The sequence below is a fragment of the Thamnophis sirtalis genome, unplaced genomic scaffold, assembly GCF_051295495.1.
Source record: "Thamnophis sirtalis isolate CommonGarterSnake01/CBP01778 unplaced genomic scaffold, rThaSir2_p1.2 scaffold_3, whole genome shotgun sequence".
Classification (NCBI taxonomy): Eukaryota; Metazoa; Chordata; class Lepidosauria; order Squamata; family Natricidae; genus Thamnophis; species Thamnophis sirtalis.
Genome location: NW_028261383.1, coordinates 50949401 through 50967312, shown reverse-complemented (window position 1 = coordinate 50967312; position 17912 = coordinate 50949401). Strand labels below are relative to the sequence as shown.

The window sequence follows — 17912 nt, the reverse complement described above, 5'->3', positions numbered from 1 at the left end:
GTAAAGTCAACTAATTCTATTTAATTGAAGACATAAGATTTGGGGACTTTATCATTGGAGCCAGGCAGGGAACTGAAATGCTACTCTGTTATAAACAACGTGGTCCAAAAGGTTATGAATTTGTAATGTTACTCCGCTTTTACAGACTACATTATCCTTATTCTTGTAAATAATAATGGCTGGAAACTTAGTTAACTTAAAACGATAATGTGTAGAGGAACATATAACAAGATGAAGAACCTTGATCATCTCTTGTTGCATTGTCAGTTTAAGCTCACCTAGAATTTAACCTCACCTAGAACAGAATGGGAGAATTCTCTCTTCAAGTGTTTTTATCTTATCAGGAATTAGAAGTGAGAATTGTCCTTAGCCCATAGCATCACCTATGCATAAGAAATGCTTGCTTCATTTAAAAACTTTATAAGGAAATAATAGTTCCCTCATGGATGTTTTTCTAATCTTTATGATAAATAACAAGGTTGCATTATCAAATATAAAAAACATGAAATAAATCACTTCCCTATATATCCCATTTTGCTAGCTTGAGTTATACAGGAGGAAAATGTGGCTCTGCTTGAATTCATTTTTTAATGGTAGCTTACAGACAGAATCTCTCCTTTGGCTTTAGCTTGATTGAGGGCTAGGGGGTCACATGCTTTCTGCTGTTGATTAAAACAATCCTTTTCATGAACTGTGACTTTATTTGGTTGAATACAGTTGTGAAGGTTTGAAAAAATGGGATTTGCTAACACTTGTCAACAAGGTAACTTGAGAGTAAATTAACTTTGTTTTGTGTTTTGTCAGCTTTGGACAGGAATCACCAATAACATATTTGCTTCAGCATTTTAGTATTTTTTCCCCATTCATTGCACAGTTTGTTAACAGTTTGTATAGTTTTCAGACGAATAGCTCCAGTTAAAATGTTCAGGAATCTTCTTCTGTGGTTTATGATTTGAGTCTTCGGCGTATCCAGAAATACATGTTTTTTTTTAAAAAAACATTCTTTATTAGGCTGTGTTTTTTTTAAAAAGTGGTTTTATCTGTTTGCTCATTTTTCTGTTGAATTTTGTTTTGCACTCTGCTACATTGGATTTTATATTTTGTTGCAATGGTAGATTAATTAGCATTACTATGGATTTAAAAAAAAACTGCATTGCATAGAATGGTTTTGAATAATTCATGCTTTCCTGGACTGGATCACAGGCTGACTGTCTATGGTATTTTGTTGCATTTTTTATTTAAATATTTGGGAACAAGGCCCATCTAATTCAAAAGAGTTTATTTCTGGTTACCAATGCATAGAATGGCTTTAATCTCTATGCTGTTACTTGGAGGTAAAGTCTGCTGAATTGTATAGTACTGTATTCAAAGTATATAGGTTTGCACTACTGTACATATTTTCCCACAGGTTGAGTATAGTTACAGCAACATTCCATCCTGATTTCTTCCTAAATTAGCAGATCCTGTTTTATATGCTGATAGTCCCAAACATAGTCTTTAACAATACTAAAGAATTTGTGATTGGTAACTTGTTTGTATCCATGCAAAAAGTATGAATGGAGGGAATGACTGTTCATATGGAAATTGCTCAGCTAGAAACCCTCCATGCGTTCTCATACATTCATGTAAACTTGAGAATTGTAGATGTGATAATAAAATTCAACCTTCATTTGCTGCCCAAAATTCCACTGATATATGGATGGTTTTATAAGCCTATTTAATAAATACCTGTATTATACTAATCTGAAGGTTGTGGTCCAAGTTTCATAGGCACTTTGGAAACTTTGACTGAGAACATTGCACACAGTTTCCGTATAAGAATTAGCAAAAATTATTACAAGAATTGTTTCAAGAAGAAAGAATTTCTAACAAATGTTCAATCTGGTTTTTTTTAATCACACTGAAAATAACATTTGTGGGTTGCCTGCAGATAGGTGTGGAAATGTATTCTAAAGAAAGCTTGGCTTCAAAAGCTTATTAAAAAAATAAGCTTTAAAAATAGTGTTTGACAGAAACTGAAGCTAGAATATTAACTCTTGACCTGCAGGCAAATTATTAATCATTGAAAAATGTCATGTCTTAAAGTTGGGACACAACTAGGCTTCGTAGTTTTTCAAAGTACAAAGAAAGTGATTTAAGAAGACAGAAAGACTTTTTGGTATTTTCAGATCTGTTTCCATATTTGATAGGATACAGACTACATCTTGTGATTTTGTAGAACTGGGCACATTTCTGTTTGGGGAATAAAGTGAATGGCACATTACACTTGCCACTCCTTCCATTGGTTCTGGAGCGTCAGAAAATTATTTAGAACAGATTGGGAGGCATGTTCAATATTAAAGGAAAAGAGATAAGGTTTTGATAAGATTTTGATGATGACAATGAGATTTCACCTTGCATTGATTTTTTTCAAGCTGTAATAGCTTGACAATCATAATTACATTGCTTTCCTTTCCCCAAAAGAAAAAAAAAGTTTGAGTTCTTATACTAAAACATACATAATGAAATCTATTTTCTGAATTCTGAGATTTAAACCAAATGGAATTTGGAGTAGTCCATTCAGTACACTTTAATATTCCTCTTGTTAGGATTAGCTGAATTTTTTATATGTTGGATTGCTTTTCTTCCGAACTATTTGAACCTATACATTTATCATTATGGAATAGAATTATCAGATAAATATGGCTATAGAGTAATTAATTAATCTCAGCTAAATTTACATTGGATTTTTACAAAAAAATTACAAGGGTTGGGACTAATTGATATTTTTTGGGTTATTCAGAAATATATGGGGAAAAAACCAAGTATCAATATGTATTTGTAAACATGAATGATCCACATTGTTTTTCATGCATCAGTTTTAATTTCTATGTATTTTTATCAAGTTATTCTGCTTTGTTTGCATGAAATAAGTGTAACAGTATTATATGCATTTATTGCATATGGCTATCATAAAATGATTTGTTTCCTTGACATACCTCTGCCGACTTTGAGCACCAAAAAATAATGCATGTTCCAATCTATATTGCTTGTGATCTTACTGGGAAGAGTAATATTTTTGTCTGCTAATGTCTAAAAAAATACCGAGTTATCTAACAGTTATATATTGATTATCTCTATATGTTTCTGTCTGTAAAAAAATTACAAAAAATTGTCATTAAATTACAAATCTATTTATCCATCCATCCATCCATCCATCCATCCATCCATCCATCCATCCATCCATCCATTATCTATCTATGCAACATTGCTGACAAAAAGACATTTTCCTATCACTTCCTCCCCATAGCAACCATTAAGTGCTCAAAACTTTTGCAGAAAATTGGAAATAACTGTTGAGTGAAATATGCTACAGTTCAGATGAGAATTGCTAAAAAAGCGTGGGGTGCCTTTGAAGGTACATACATTCTAGTAATAGCATGTGGAAGTGTACAGTTCCATTTTGTTTTGTTTAGCCCATCTTTTGTCAGAAGAATTCTTACCTAATTTAATTCATGTTTATAGTGACTTTTTCTTTTCCAGGACTACCTATTCAGCTTTGATTGTAGAATCTGTAGATTTAATAAGCATTCTTCTTCATCCAAGTAATTAAAATGTATCATGACATACTATTTAATATCACACTTTAATTTGAGGAGGAGCACCGTCTTCACTGTGCTCTTCCTATTCCTGTAATACAGAAAATATGGCCACTGTCTTCTGGAATTTAGTCCAAAGAATTATACAAAGTTTTGAATATCATAGCTCTAGCAAAGGAAAAATGGAAATACTTTGAAGACAGGCAAAATGCAATACAACAATTTTGATTGGAGGATTAAAATAGATTTTCTTTAATCTATTACAAGTCCAGGAGCAAAGATCAAACCACTTCATGTAACTTCATATCAAAGGACTAATAGTGGATTTAGATATAGAAGCTCAGTTTCTGATAAAAGTTTTATTTGTTTAATGGATATTAGGCTTCTTCAACTGCTAAATCAGATTTTGGAAGCATAAGAGAATTTGTAGTGCTCTGTTCATGTGTATAATTTAAAACACCAGAAATATAAAGCAAATACATCTGAGCACAATTCATTTTTTCTTAGCATATGTAGGAAGTATTCTCTAGTTGTAGGCTCTTATAAAAATTATATTATTGTACTTTGAGTGAACAGAATATTGTTTTAAAGGCCTTTTTATATATTTTAAAGGATAAAATGCCCTGTAGAACTTTAAGTGTTATTAAATATTTCCTGGACTTTATTATCTTTAGGTGTGCACCATATTCACAAGTCTATACAAATACATTCTAAAACAAACTGCTAAGTGATATATTAAACTGTAAGAACGAAATGGAAAGCTTTTGATATTTAGTGGTTCAAAGAGTCGGTTCATGGATTTTAGGGCAACTTAAGAAGTACCTTTATGCTAATCAAAACCTTTGGCATTAACATAGAGAGACAATTCAGTGCTTCCTAACAATAACACTTGATGGCACTCTCCGCAACAATATCTCTTATTTAACAAATAATAAAGGATCTGTACTGTGTGAAGAGTTAGTGAATGGTAGTAATGGATGATTGAATATAGTGACATATTTATTTTTATCCTGCCTTTATTGTTTTTTTAATAAATAACTTAAGATAATAGTGTGTATATATACACTATATATATATCTGATTGAGAAATAATATCAAATATGAAATTTTGTGCCCTGTTTTTTAATGGGAGTTCAGTTCTGTCTGATGTATTTATTATGTATTTTTATATTTGTTAAATTTTGTTTTTCAAAGGGTCCCTAAGCATAAAACAAATTATTTAAGCACGGGAAGAGGTTGAGATGAGAAAGGGTTTCACTTGTGTAGTTTTGGCATTGCACCCAAGGTGTCTATTAGTATTGGTACTACCTGAGCCGTGACAGTGCACTGGTTAGAGTGTAGTACTGCAGGCCTCTTCTGCTTCCTGCCGGCTTCCTGCAATTTGGCAGTTCAAATCTCACCAGGCTCAACATTGACTCAGCCTTCTATCCTTCCGAGGTTGGGTAAAATGAGGACCGAGATTGTTGGGGAAGAGATGCTGACTCTATACAGCCGCTTAGAGAGGGCTGTAAAGCACTGTAAAGTGGATTTATGAGTGTAAGTGCTATTGCTACCTTTGCTTTCTTTTACCATGTAAATATTAATAAATGCATACCAACACACTGTGTGTGAAATAAATCCAATTTGAGTAATTACAAGTCTTCTGTATTTTTAAATCAATGAAGTGCTTAAGCAGTCTTCAGAAGTATCATCACATATAATGCAGTAAATCAATCAATCAATCAATCAATCAATCAATCAATCTGGTATATGTTAATAGAATTATCATAGTTTTAACCAAGCTTTCTTTTTCTGCTAGAAACTGTGGCTAACCACAAGACTTCTTTAGAATTCTAGAAGTCTTGTGGTTAGTCTTGATTACTGATCTCTTACAAAAATATGAAATCTTTTTTTTTTTTAAAGGAATGAAGACCAGAATGAGTACAGACAAATTAGTCTATTTTGGCTTACTGTCAGTTCATCTTCAATTCCAAATAATTGCTGTAAAAACAAAGGTAATACTAATAGTCATAGGCATCTTGGGTGCAATCACATAACAATTGGAACACCATTTCAACACTGTCAGCATTGACAAATTCACCATCAGTAATAGAAAAGGAACAAGCTAAATTGCTCTGTGACTTTAGAATTCAAACAGACCGGCACCTACTACATATTTACAGATTTATTAGTTGTGGATAAGAAAGACAAAGGTGTCTGGATAGTGGACGTGGCAGTACCTGGAGACAATGGAATAGAAGAGAAAGAACTGGAGAAGATCACAAAATACAAAGACAAATAGAAATAGAATGACTATTACAGATGCAAGCAGAGGTAGTCTCAATAATAATAGGTGCCTTGGGTGCAATCCCCAAACAACTGGAATACTACTTGAACACTATTGCCATCAATCAATTGCAAAAGGTGGCATTACTAAGAACAGCTTTCATCCTGCAATGATATCTGTAATACCACAAACATCCAGTTCTTAGAAAGGACTCAATAGGTAGATAAAAATTCTAAATCCAGTCTGAAGATCTGGCTGCCTGTGCAACAAACCACAGTAGTAGTAGTAGTAGTAGTAGTAGTCGTAGTAGTAGTAGTAGTAGTAATAGTAATAGTATAAACATGCCATGCTTAACAATTGTCGATAAGAAAGACAAAAAATAGTGGACAAGGCAATACTTAGACATTTCAAAGTAGAAGAAAGAGAGATAACAAAATAGAATGACCTTCAAATAGAAATAAATTGACTGTGACAAAGGAAAGCAAAGATAGCACCAAAAGTAATAGATGCCTTGGGCACAATACCAAAACCACTGAAGCACCATTTGGACACCATTGGAATTGACAAAACAATTACCATTAATCAATTGCAAAAGACAGCTTTACTCAGTACAGCTTACATCCTGTGACAATATTTAACAGCATTAAATTTCCACATTTGCCTATCCCAGGTCCTTGCCAAATGCCAAATCCATTCTAAACATCTGGCTGACTGTGCAATGAACCATATATATATATATATATATATAATCCTAGTAATATTGATAGCCTAGCTCCACATTTTCAAATGATTTCTGTTCAGCACTTGTATGTAAAATATTGGAAAGAAATATAATTTAGAAAAGAATTCTATGTACCTTTCCTGAAAGATGGCGGTGCGACAGTAGTTCGCAGCGGCCACTCTGGATCCAAAAGTGGTGCTATTTTTATGTTGTATCCCATCCCACGAAACATATGGATGTCAGAGCAACCGGCGTTTATGTGTACCTTCGGCAGACACTATGGAAATACAGAAACAACTCCAACACCATTAATGATGATTTGCGGAAGAAGCTGCGTAATCTTGGCTTGCTCCAAGGCCCATTCGCTCAGACCCCTGCATCACTAGAAGCCAATGGATGGAGGAGGGGGCATCAGAAGTGAGAGGAAGCGGAAGCGTGAAAAATGAGCAGGGGTTAACGCTAGGCTAAAGGCAAACCCTAGCCGGCCTGCTCTACCATCCATCCTGCTAGCAAATTTCTGCTCCCTGGACAATAAATTAGATTCCATCAGACTCCAACAAGCTACACAGCGTGAGTACAGACACTGCTGCATCTTTGTTTTCATGGAGACATGGCTGAGTGATAAGAGTTCTGGATGCTGCTATTCAGCTGGACAGGTTAACTGCGTTTCATGCCGACAGAAATGCCGCTCTGTGCAGTAAGACTCGTGGCGGCGGACTGTGTGTATACATCAACACAGAATGGTGTAAAAATTGTCCTTGTTTCCACCTACCGCTCACCGCTTGTGGAGTTTATGGTTGGGTGATGTAGACCTTTTTATTTACCCAGGAAATTCCCACTGCTATTATACTCAGCATGTATATCTCACCTAGTGCTAATGCTAAGGAAGCGCTCTGTATACTTCACCGGACCAACAACGAACTGCAGAATACACACCCTTATGGATTGCTTATTGTTGCCAGAGATTTCAATCATGCAAATCTCAAGACTGTGCTCCCTAAATTTCATTAGAATGTGGACTTTGCAACCAGAGGGGAAAACATGCTGGATGTTGTTTATACAAACATCCTGAGTGCATACCAGGTGAAGCCCCGTCCCCACCTTGGCTACTCAGACCACATCTCTGTTATGCTAATTCCATCATAGTGACCTCTCATCAGTTCGGAAGCAGGTGAGGACCTGGCCAGCAGGAGCTATCTCTGCCCTTCAGGACTGCTTTGAATGTACTGACTGGGACATGTTTAGGAAGTCTGCAACCAACAGTGACTCCATTGACTTGGAAGAGCATACATCATCAGTGACCGGCTACATCAGCAAGTGCATTGATGATGTCACAGTCTCCAAGAAAATTATCTTACACCCCAACCAGAAGCCATGGATAACTGGAGGGTGCGTGCTCTACTAAAAACCCGAGATTCTGCATTCAGGGCAGGTGATAAAGCATCCCTAAGAACAGTGAGAGCCAATCTGTCCCGGGCCATCAGAGAAGCTAAGTGTGCACATGCTCAGAGCATCCACCAACACTTCACAAACAGCGGTGACACATGGCATATGTGGCAGGGCATCCAAGCCATCACTAACTGCAGAACATCACCACCTGCCTGTAGAGTGATGGCTCACTTCCAGATGTGTTAAACAGCTTCTACGCCCGTTTTGAAGCACAGAACGATGTGACAGTGAGGAAGACACACCTCCTTCCAACGACCAGATACTTTGTCTCTTCACTACTGACATGGGGAAAGCTCTAAGCAGAGTCAACTCACAGAAAGCTGTGGGACCAGACAATATTTCTGGCAGAGTGCTCAGAGGATGTGCAGACCAACTGGCAAATGTTTTCACTGACATCTTCAATATCTCTCTGAGCACCACTGTTGTCCCAAAGTGCTTCAAGAGAATGACCATCGTCCCCGTGCCGAAGAAACCATCAGTGTCCTGCCTCAATGACTACTGTCCCGTTGCACTTACTCCCATCATCATGAAGTGCTTCAAGAGGCTCGTCATGAGGCACATAAAGACCCTGTTGCCTGTAACATTGGATCCACTGCAGTTTGCATACTGCTCAAATCGCTCCATTGACGATGCCATCTCCACTACATTCCATCAACCCTCACTCACCTAGAAACCACTCATACGTACGAATGCTGTCCATAGACTTTAGTTCAGCACTATCATTCCTCAACACCCGATGAGGAAGCTGACCCTGCTGGGCCTGAACTCCTTCCTCTGTAACTGGATCCTGGATTTTTTGACTGGAAGACCTCAGCTAGTCCGGATCATGAACAACACTTCTAATACCATCATACTGAGCATTGGAGCCCCTCAGGGCTGTGTGCTCAGTCCTCTGCTGTTCACCCTGCTGACGCACAACTATGTAGCAATGCACAGTTTGAATCACATCATGAAGTTCGCTGATGACATGACTGTGGTGGGTCTTATCAGCAAGAATGATAATACAACATACGGAGAGGGGGTGGAGACGTTAACGAACTGGTGTAAAGCCAACAACCTGTCTCTTAAAGTAGACAAAACAAAAGCGATGGTTGTTAGGAGGACACAACCCGACCGCTTCCCCCTGAACATCAATGGCTCCTCTGTGGAGATCGTAGAGAGCACCAAATTCCTTGGTGTTCACCTGGCGGAGAATCTTACCTGGTCTCTCAACATCGATTCCATAACAAGGAAGGCCCAGCAGCGTCTTTACTTTCTTAGGAAACTGAGGAAGGCACAGTTTCCACCACACAGCCTCACAACCTTCTACAGAGGGACCATTGAGAGCACCCTGAGCAGCTGCATCACCACCTGCATCATTGACCCTGCAGAATGGAACCTGAACCGTTGCATCTTCAAACAGCTGTCCTCCAGGTACGGGACTCTGGTTCTAGATCTCTTCGCAACAGTGTCCAACAAGCAGCTGCCCAGGTATCTGTCTCGTTACACAGCACCAGGCGTGGAAGGGATGGATGCATTAAGGTGCAGATGGCCTCACGGTCTTCTGTACACCTTCCCTCCCTTCCCCCTGATACAGAGGGTGATTCGGAAAATGATAGAGGAGGAGGCAGAGTTCATCCTAATCGCCCCTCATTGGCTCTGCCGACCCTGGTATGCGGACCTGATCAATCTCTCAGTAGGCCTAGCGTGGCGTCTTCCAATGATAACATCCCTTCTTCATCAGGGATCCATCCACCATCCCGACCTGCCCTGGCTCCGCCTAACCGCATGGAGGCTCAGCGGGCGGTCTTGAGGGTGGCTAACCTTTCTGAGACTAATTCAAACCATTCAAGCTTCCCAACACCCAGCCACTAACAGAATCTACGAATCTATGTGGCAGACTTTCATCACTTGGTGCCTTTCTCAAGATGCCACTCCCCTGGAGGCCACAGTTTCCCAGGTATTGGAGTTCTTGCAGCAGGGGCTTGATAGAGGACTCTTGCCTAACACACTTTGGCAGCAGGTGTCAGGCCCCCTCTTTGGTTCTCTCTCTTCACCGGGATGAACCTCTCTCCTTGCACCCTCACATCCGCCATTTCATTAAGGGTGTGTCTAATATCTGCCCTCCTGTCATACACCATTTCCCCTTATGGGATCTAGCCAAAGTACTTAACTTTCTCACTTTACCTCCTTTCGAGCTTCTCTGGTCAGCCTCATTGCATCACCTTACTCTGAAGACAACCTTTCTGGTGGCAATCACGTTGGCACGACGGGTCTCGGAATTGGCAGCCCTTTCTATACAATCTGATCTGTGTGTATTTCACCCGGACTGTGTGGTCCTTCGACTTGATCCTTCCTTTGTTCCAAAGATAAATCTGAAATTTCATCGATTTCTAGACCTCACTCTTCCAAATTTCTGTCCTAATCATTCTAATAGATTTGAGCACAAGTGGCACAGGTTAGATGTGCGGTGTGCTCTTCAGATCTATTTCGCCAAAATGGCCACCTTCAGGAGAACCGAAGCTCTCTTTGTATCTTTCCATCCCACAAATAAAGGGCTAAAAGCTTCTCCATCAAGGCGGCGGTGGTGAGGCCCCTCCTGAAGAAACCGTCCTTGGATCCAGCAGTTCTTAACAACTATCATCCAGTCTCCAACCTCCCCTTTGTGGGGAAGGTTGTTGAGAAGGTGGTGGCCTTACAGCTTCAGCGTACCTTGGAGGAAGATAACTATCTTGATCCCTTCCAGTCTGGCTTCATGCCCAGTTACAGCACAGAAACCGCTTTGGTCGCATTGACCGATGATCTCTGGAGAGCCAGAGATGGAGGCCATGCGTCCATCCTGGTTCTCCTTGACCTCTCAGCGGCTTTCGATACCATCGACCATGGTATCCTTCTGCGACGACTGCGGGAGGTGGGGGTGGGCGGCACTGTTTTACAGTGGTTCTCCTCCTACCTCTCAGACAGGTCGCAGTCGGTGTTGGTGGGGAGGGAGAGATCGTCCCCGAGGCCCCTAACCTATGGGGTGCCGCAGGGCTCGGTTCTGTCCCCCCTGCTATTCAACATATACATGAAACCGCTGGGCGCGATCATTTGGAGGCACGGGATTAAGTACCACCAATATGCGGATGATACACAGTTGTATCTGTCCGCCCCGTGCCAACTCAATGAAGCGGTGGACGTGATGAACCGGGGCCTTGAGGCTGTTAAAGACTGGATGAGAGCTAACAAACTGGTGCTCAACCCGGAAAAGACCGAGTGGCTGTTGTGTTTTCCTCCCAAAAATTCGGCTAACGTTCCATCAATCAGGCTGGGGGGGCAAAATTTATACCCCTCAGACAGGGTCCGCAACTTGGGAGTCCTCCTGGATCCACAGCTGAGTTTTGACCATCATTTGTCAGCTGTGACCAGGGGGGCATTTGCCCAGGTTCGCCTGGTGCGCCAGTTGCGGCCCTACCTGAACCGGGAGGCTCTCACAACAGTCACTCGAGCCCTTGTGATCTCTAGGCTGGAATACTGCAATGTGCTCTACATGGGGCTGCCCTTGAAGAGCATCCGGCGACTTCAGCTAGTCCAGAACGCGGCCGCGCGAGTGATCATGGGCGCACCACGGTTCGCCCATATAACACCGATCCTCCGTGAGCTGCGCTGGCTACCTGTTGATCGTCGGGTGCACTTCAAGGTCCTACTTACCACCTATAAAGCGCTCCATGGTAGTGGATCTGGCTATCTGAGAGACTGCCTTCTGCCAATTACCTCCCTGCGTCCCATCAGATCGCACAGGGTAGGCCTCCTCCGAATTCCATCCGCCAGTCAGTGCCGGCTGGCGACTACGCGGAGGAGAGCCTTCTCAGTTGCAGCTCCGACGCTATGGAACAACCTCCCCGTGGAGATCCGTACCCTCACCACAGTCCAGGCCTTCCGCATGGCCCTCAAGATCTGGCTATCCCGTCAGGCCTGGGGATAGGATTTATTCTCACCCTGCCCGAATGTTGAGTGAATGTTGTGTTTTATGGTTAATTTTTTTTTTTTACTCACGTCTTTTTTTTTCTTTCATGTCTTGTCGTGCACTCCCTTCCCCCATCGTTGTAAGCCGCCCTGAGTCCCCTCAGGGAAAAGGGCGGCCTATAAATGTTCAATAAATCTCTAAATCTCTAAATCTCTAAATCAATGGTCGGATGCTGGATCCGCTCTGCTATTTCAAGGGCCTATCTGGCACATCACCCTACTCCTCAGTCCAACATCACACAACATTCCACGCGCAGTGCGGCTACGTTGGCGGCATGGACTCGGTAGGCTTCGGTGGAGGAGATCTGCAAGGCGGCTACCTGAACTACTCCTACCCCCTTTATCCACCATTATAAGGTGGATAGATACACATTGGCAGATGTGGCATTAGGGCGGCATGTCCTCCAAGCAGTTCTTCCCTCTTCCAGCTCCTAGGCCAGCCTTTTCCCACCTGGGTACGGCCTAGCTTTGGTACATCTCATGCATGACCGCTGTCTCCACCAACTTTGGAGAATGGGGCATTGGTTCTTACCTGATATGCCCCTTTTCTGGGCAGGTGGACAGTGGTCATCCTCACCCTTTCCAGTCCTGGCCTAGTTCGCAGAGGGAGTTCTGGGAGAAATATTGGATCATCAAGGGATTGAGAGAAATCGAATAGCGCACAGCAGTCTACTTAACTCCTTCGTCAAGAAAAGCAGGATACTCCTCAGAGGCAATGACATCACTTTGGTAGACTCAGTTCTATTGGTTACTGGTTGAGTTAACCCATGCATGACCACTGTCTCCACCTGCCCAGAGAAGGGGCGTATCAAGTAAGAACCAACACCTCATTCTAGTTCATAAACATTCTAAAATGCAATTTGTGACTTGACATAGCAGCAAATATTCTGCACTGACATTTATCCTTATATTAAATTATGCATTTAATATAAGTTGAGTAAATTATTGTCAGTTTTAAATAATTGTGTTGGCTATTTATGATTAGATGCCCAGTATACTTATTTTATAGTAATCAAATTTAATAAAATTGGCAAAGTAACAGAATGATGAAACAATGTTTATTGCTTGAAAATGTAATATTTCTGGGACTAAGGTTCTCTTCATATCTGATTATATTGATTTTTAAAATATATTTTATGTTTTACTTTTTCATTATAGTTTGTAATACAAGGGCATTTTTTCCCTGATGTACTTCATAAATTGGTAAACTTGGTTGCAGAATCTAATTTTACTGTTTGAGTTGGGCAGCTAAATAAATTTGTTTAATAAATGAATAAATAAATAGTATAAGTAAATACTTTTTGTGTTGTCCCATGCGTAAGCATTAATTTCTTCCCTTATCCCACTGTGTCACTATTCTATACCAAATGCTGATGTTCTTAGAAAATGGAACCTGTATAGGTGAAATTATTTTGAAAGTCAGCTGAGTTTAAAATTGAGTTTAAAAAACAACAACATTCAACTATATGCTTATACAATGTATGTGTCAGGTTTCCAAATGATGAAACCCATTCAAAAAAGAAATGAGCAAAGTCCATCTTTGAAAACAAATTTCTTTTATTTAGGTAGACATTAAATTGGCAAAGTATTGTAATTCCGAATCTGACATAAACTGGAATTACATCACATAATATTGTAAGTTAGAAACATCCCTCAAAAGTCACATTCTCCAATAACACTCAATCCACATTGCCCAGTTTCTTCGAACTCCACCTTCCGTTCTCAGTAGGAACAGCCTCTGTTCCCACAGGAAAGAAGATCACCTAGCCAAAACAATTCTCACTATCTATTCGCTCCTTAGCCCCCCCCTTAAGAATGTGGTGAGCCCCAAAAACCCCTTACATAGTAAAGAGAAAGAAAAAGGAATAAATGAGTATTATAGAGAACTAAATAAAATGCCTACACATATGTCAAATTCAGGCTCGACAGTATGTAAGACATAATAAATAAATAAAATTCCCAAGCTATGTTATTTATGAATTTGCATAATTAACCTCAATACATTTTAATTTTTAATATGTTAATTGGATTCTCTTTCATTAGCTTTTGAGGTTAGTAGCTTAAATTTCTTACCTTGCTATCTATATTTTTGAGTGCCACACTTGACATCTTTTCCCTAGTCCAACTATATGAGAGATTTAGTGCGCTCATACCCTGTGTTACTTTTTGGTAAAATAATAGAAACAAAAATGAAATTCTATAGTACAATTTCTTGGTTCTGTAAATTTGAGTCTGCAGCTAGAGAAATCAGCTATATTCCTCCTCCCTTTGGGGAGCTGGATTGCTCTCACAAGACATAAATAAAATCAATCTTTACTTAAAAAATATATGAAAAGACAAAATTAAATGAAATCCCTTTGAAGCTTTAAGTATTCACAAGCAGTTATTTATTGGCAAAAGAGATAAAAATAACAGTTGTTCAAATCTTAGAAAGTAACTTAAAAGGATCTTCTGTTGAAAAGAAAACATAAGGTGCTGTGCAAACAACAAAATTATGCTAATCTGTTCCTAATTTGGAGGTATTTCTGTAGTAAAGAGGTTCTACATTGCAGAAAATGCACATGTACTAAGCTTGTATAGATAACATAAATACTACTAACAATATTCAGCTCTTAATTAAAAAAAAGATTCTCTAACATTAATTTTAAACAACGTTTCTAAACATTTTTTTATCAATCATTTAAATCAGGGATCCACAACATCCAGGCAATGGCCCACCACTGGACCTTGAGCCAGTTTCAGGCCGTAGAAGTGGTAGGTGAGTGCATGCTTGCATCCCCACTTGTGTGAGGAGTGAGCAAGCACATGTGTGTGTGTGTGTTGTCTATTTGCAAGAGTGGTGGATGCTTGTGCCTGCTGCTCCTGCAAATGCGCTCTTCCCCATTGTTGACACAGAACCATTCCTATTCTCCCCCCCGTCCCTCCCAACTGGTCTGCAAAGCCAGAAAGATTGGGAAGCTCTGATTTAAATCATTTTTTCTTCTGTTTCAATTATTTCTGTACTTTTTCAGACATCTGAAAGATTCTAGTCTAGATTGCTGGGAAGAGGAAATAAACCTAATATTTCTTCTCAAAGTTGGTTTCCAGCTTCTGCCTCTGTTTAAAATCACATTTTTTCCTGACGAACTGACGAAAGAGATGTTTGGAGATTAATCTCCTTGTCTATATGATATCAGTTGGTTTGTACTCTGATTGAGATGTAATGTTGATAGCCGTGAGTGAATGTGGAGTGGAAGCTTGGTTGCCAGTTCACTAATTCAGTGATCGGAATTTTCTGTCTTTGGTTCTTTTCACATTTATTTATTTTTTTGGATCCTTTCATTGTACCCCGATTAACTGGATTTTAAACACATTAAATTTAATAAATAGCCCACTTGAAAATATAAACAGTTTGCTTGTGGTCATGAATTACAATAAATTATATACATTTAGCCATTCTTCATTGTTTATATTTCAATATTTTTAAAAATATATTGTTTTCTTTATCATTTTTATTGAAACTTTTTAAAAAGAAGATAAAATTAATATAAATTAATATAAACTAAGAAGAAAGGAAATACCAATATCAACATCTGGCTGAAATTGCATTCAACCATGATAATACTAAAGAGACAGAGGGGCTAATTCTGGCTGCACAATGCCAAGACTTAGGAACAGATGTATACAAAGCCGGAATAGAAAAGACAGCAACAGATAACAAATGCCATTTCTGCAAAGAAGCTGAAGAAACAGTGGACTACCTAGTTAGTTGCTGCAAGATGTTCACATAGATTGATTACAAACAACAGCATGGCAAAGTAGCAACAATGGTGCCTTAGAATGTTTGCAAGAAATACCTTTTGTCTATAACCTTGATGGCGAACCTTTGGCATGCATGCCAGAGGTGGCACACAGAGTCCTCTCTTTGGACATGCACGCCATTGCCAACTACTCTTCTGGGTTCCATCGTACGCATGTTTACCAGCCACTTGATCACTTCCAGGTTCCGCTGTGTGGTCTTCATGCAAGTGCCTGGTGCACATTTGCGCCAGAACAGTTGTCTACTATGCATGCACATGATGGAATCCGGAAGAACAGCTGTCCACCATGCGCATGCGCATCGGTCAGCTGCTCTCTTTCGGGTTCTGGTGTTCCCGTGCACACGGTCCATTTTCGATACTCAGTGCTAAAAAGGTTCACTGATCTATAAGCAACAACTGATGGAACCACAACCTAGACAAAGTAATAGAAAATGAAAAAGCTAAAGTGTTCTTAGATGTTAGAATAAGCCCCTGGCACATAACATACTTGTCAATAGGAAAGAAAAAAAATCTGGCTAGTGGATATGACACAGTACCTGGAGACAGCAGAATAGATGACAAAGAACTGCAAATAGAAATAAATCAACCAAGACAAAAGAAATCAAAGATGGTACCATTAATAATAAGCATCTTGGGTGCAATCCCAAAGCATCTGGAAAACCACTTGAACACTGAACACTGTTGGCATTGACAAAATCACCATCAGTCAATTGGAAACGGTAGCTTTACTTGGAACAGCATACATTCTAATGAATTAGGAATTAATACTATCAGACATGAACATCTGCCTATCCCAAATCCTTTGGTAAGGGAATAAAAAAGCAAATCCAGTCTATTCACCTGGCTGACTGTGTGACAAACCATAATAATAATGATTTATTAATCATTTATCCAGGCCATTAATATGTTTAACATCTGTATGGAATAACTGGATGAAGTCATCTGTCAGCTTGGTCATTAAGTCATTAATATGCAGAATATACCCAATGGTATATCTCAATCCAGGCTGCTCAGGTGACACTGTTATTGCCTGCACCCAATCCTTGGAGGCTTCTTGGTTATGGATGATGAGGAAAAGACTGCATAGTTGGACTCCCTGGAGATGGGATTTTTTTAACCTTTGGTCTTCAGTGCAGTTTTTTGAGATACTGTGCAAATTAGGCCTTTTTCTAGACTTACAACTGCTAATCAAAGAGTTTGCCGCTCATATCTTAGACACCCAACAATTGAAATATTCCAGGTACTTCCTCAAGATATTCCTCCAATTTGTAAGGCTAGGAACATCGTTAAAAAATAGTTAAGGGTGTTCTGACAAATTTTACCAGTGTTAGTATCAGGTTTGCAGGTGTATAATTTCCTGAGTCGTCCTCATTCCATGTTGCAAAGACAGGATCAGTAATTAAGGCTTAGGAGAGCTAATTTTGGAGTAAAAATGGAAAGTGAAAATTATGGGTTAACATCAGTGATTAAGTAGATAAACATAGTATCAACCACTATGCATAGTAAACATATAATTAAATAGCAAATTAATGAAGATAAGAGGATATTTAGAAATAATAAAGTTAATAAAATATATTTATTTCCTAAAACATTTGCCTAATCTACATTTTAAAAATGGCTGACTTAAAATAATTTGACCTAGATTTAAAACACATACCATTATAGTCCCAAAGAATGCAAAAAATAAATATTAGAAACATCTTCAATCCAAAGGCATTTGAATGTGTTGGCTCACATTAATGAAAATACAACTGAAATGTTCTTATCCATAATTAGTCAACAGAGGCGAAGTTTTATAACATTATGTACAAAAGGATTTGAACAGTCCCTAAAGAGCTAGAATTACATCTTCCATTTTCTGTGAAACAGTACATTATATCAAAATTTAGCATATACATAATACATACGTATACATTACATATCACCATTGTATCATAATGATTGCATTGTCTGACTTTTTTCCAACTACTTTCATATTATATTTCTGATACTCTGAAATTGATACTGTGTGTCTTATAGCTAATTGGTTAATTGCTAAATAACATCATAAGACTTGACTCCTGGTAGCTATATGGAAAAATGGTTGTACCACTCTTTATTCCAGCAATATCTTT

At 39.2% G+C, this 17912-nt stretch overlaps 1 protein-coding gene across 1 annotated transcript in view; it reads left to right on the top strand.

Moving 5' to 3' along the window:
• LOC106539210 (contactin-3) overlaps positions 1-17912 on the top strand; it is a 189133-nt gene that overhangs the window by 1150 nt on the left and 170071 nt on the right. The window lies entirely within an intron of this gene.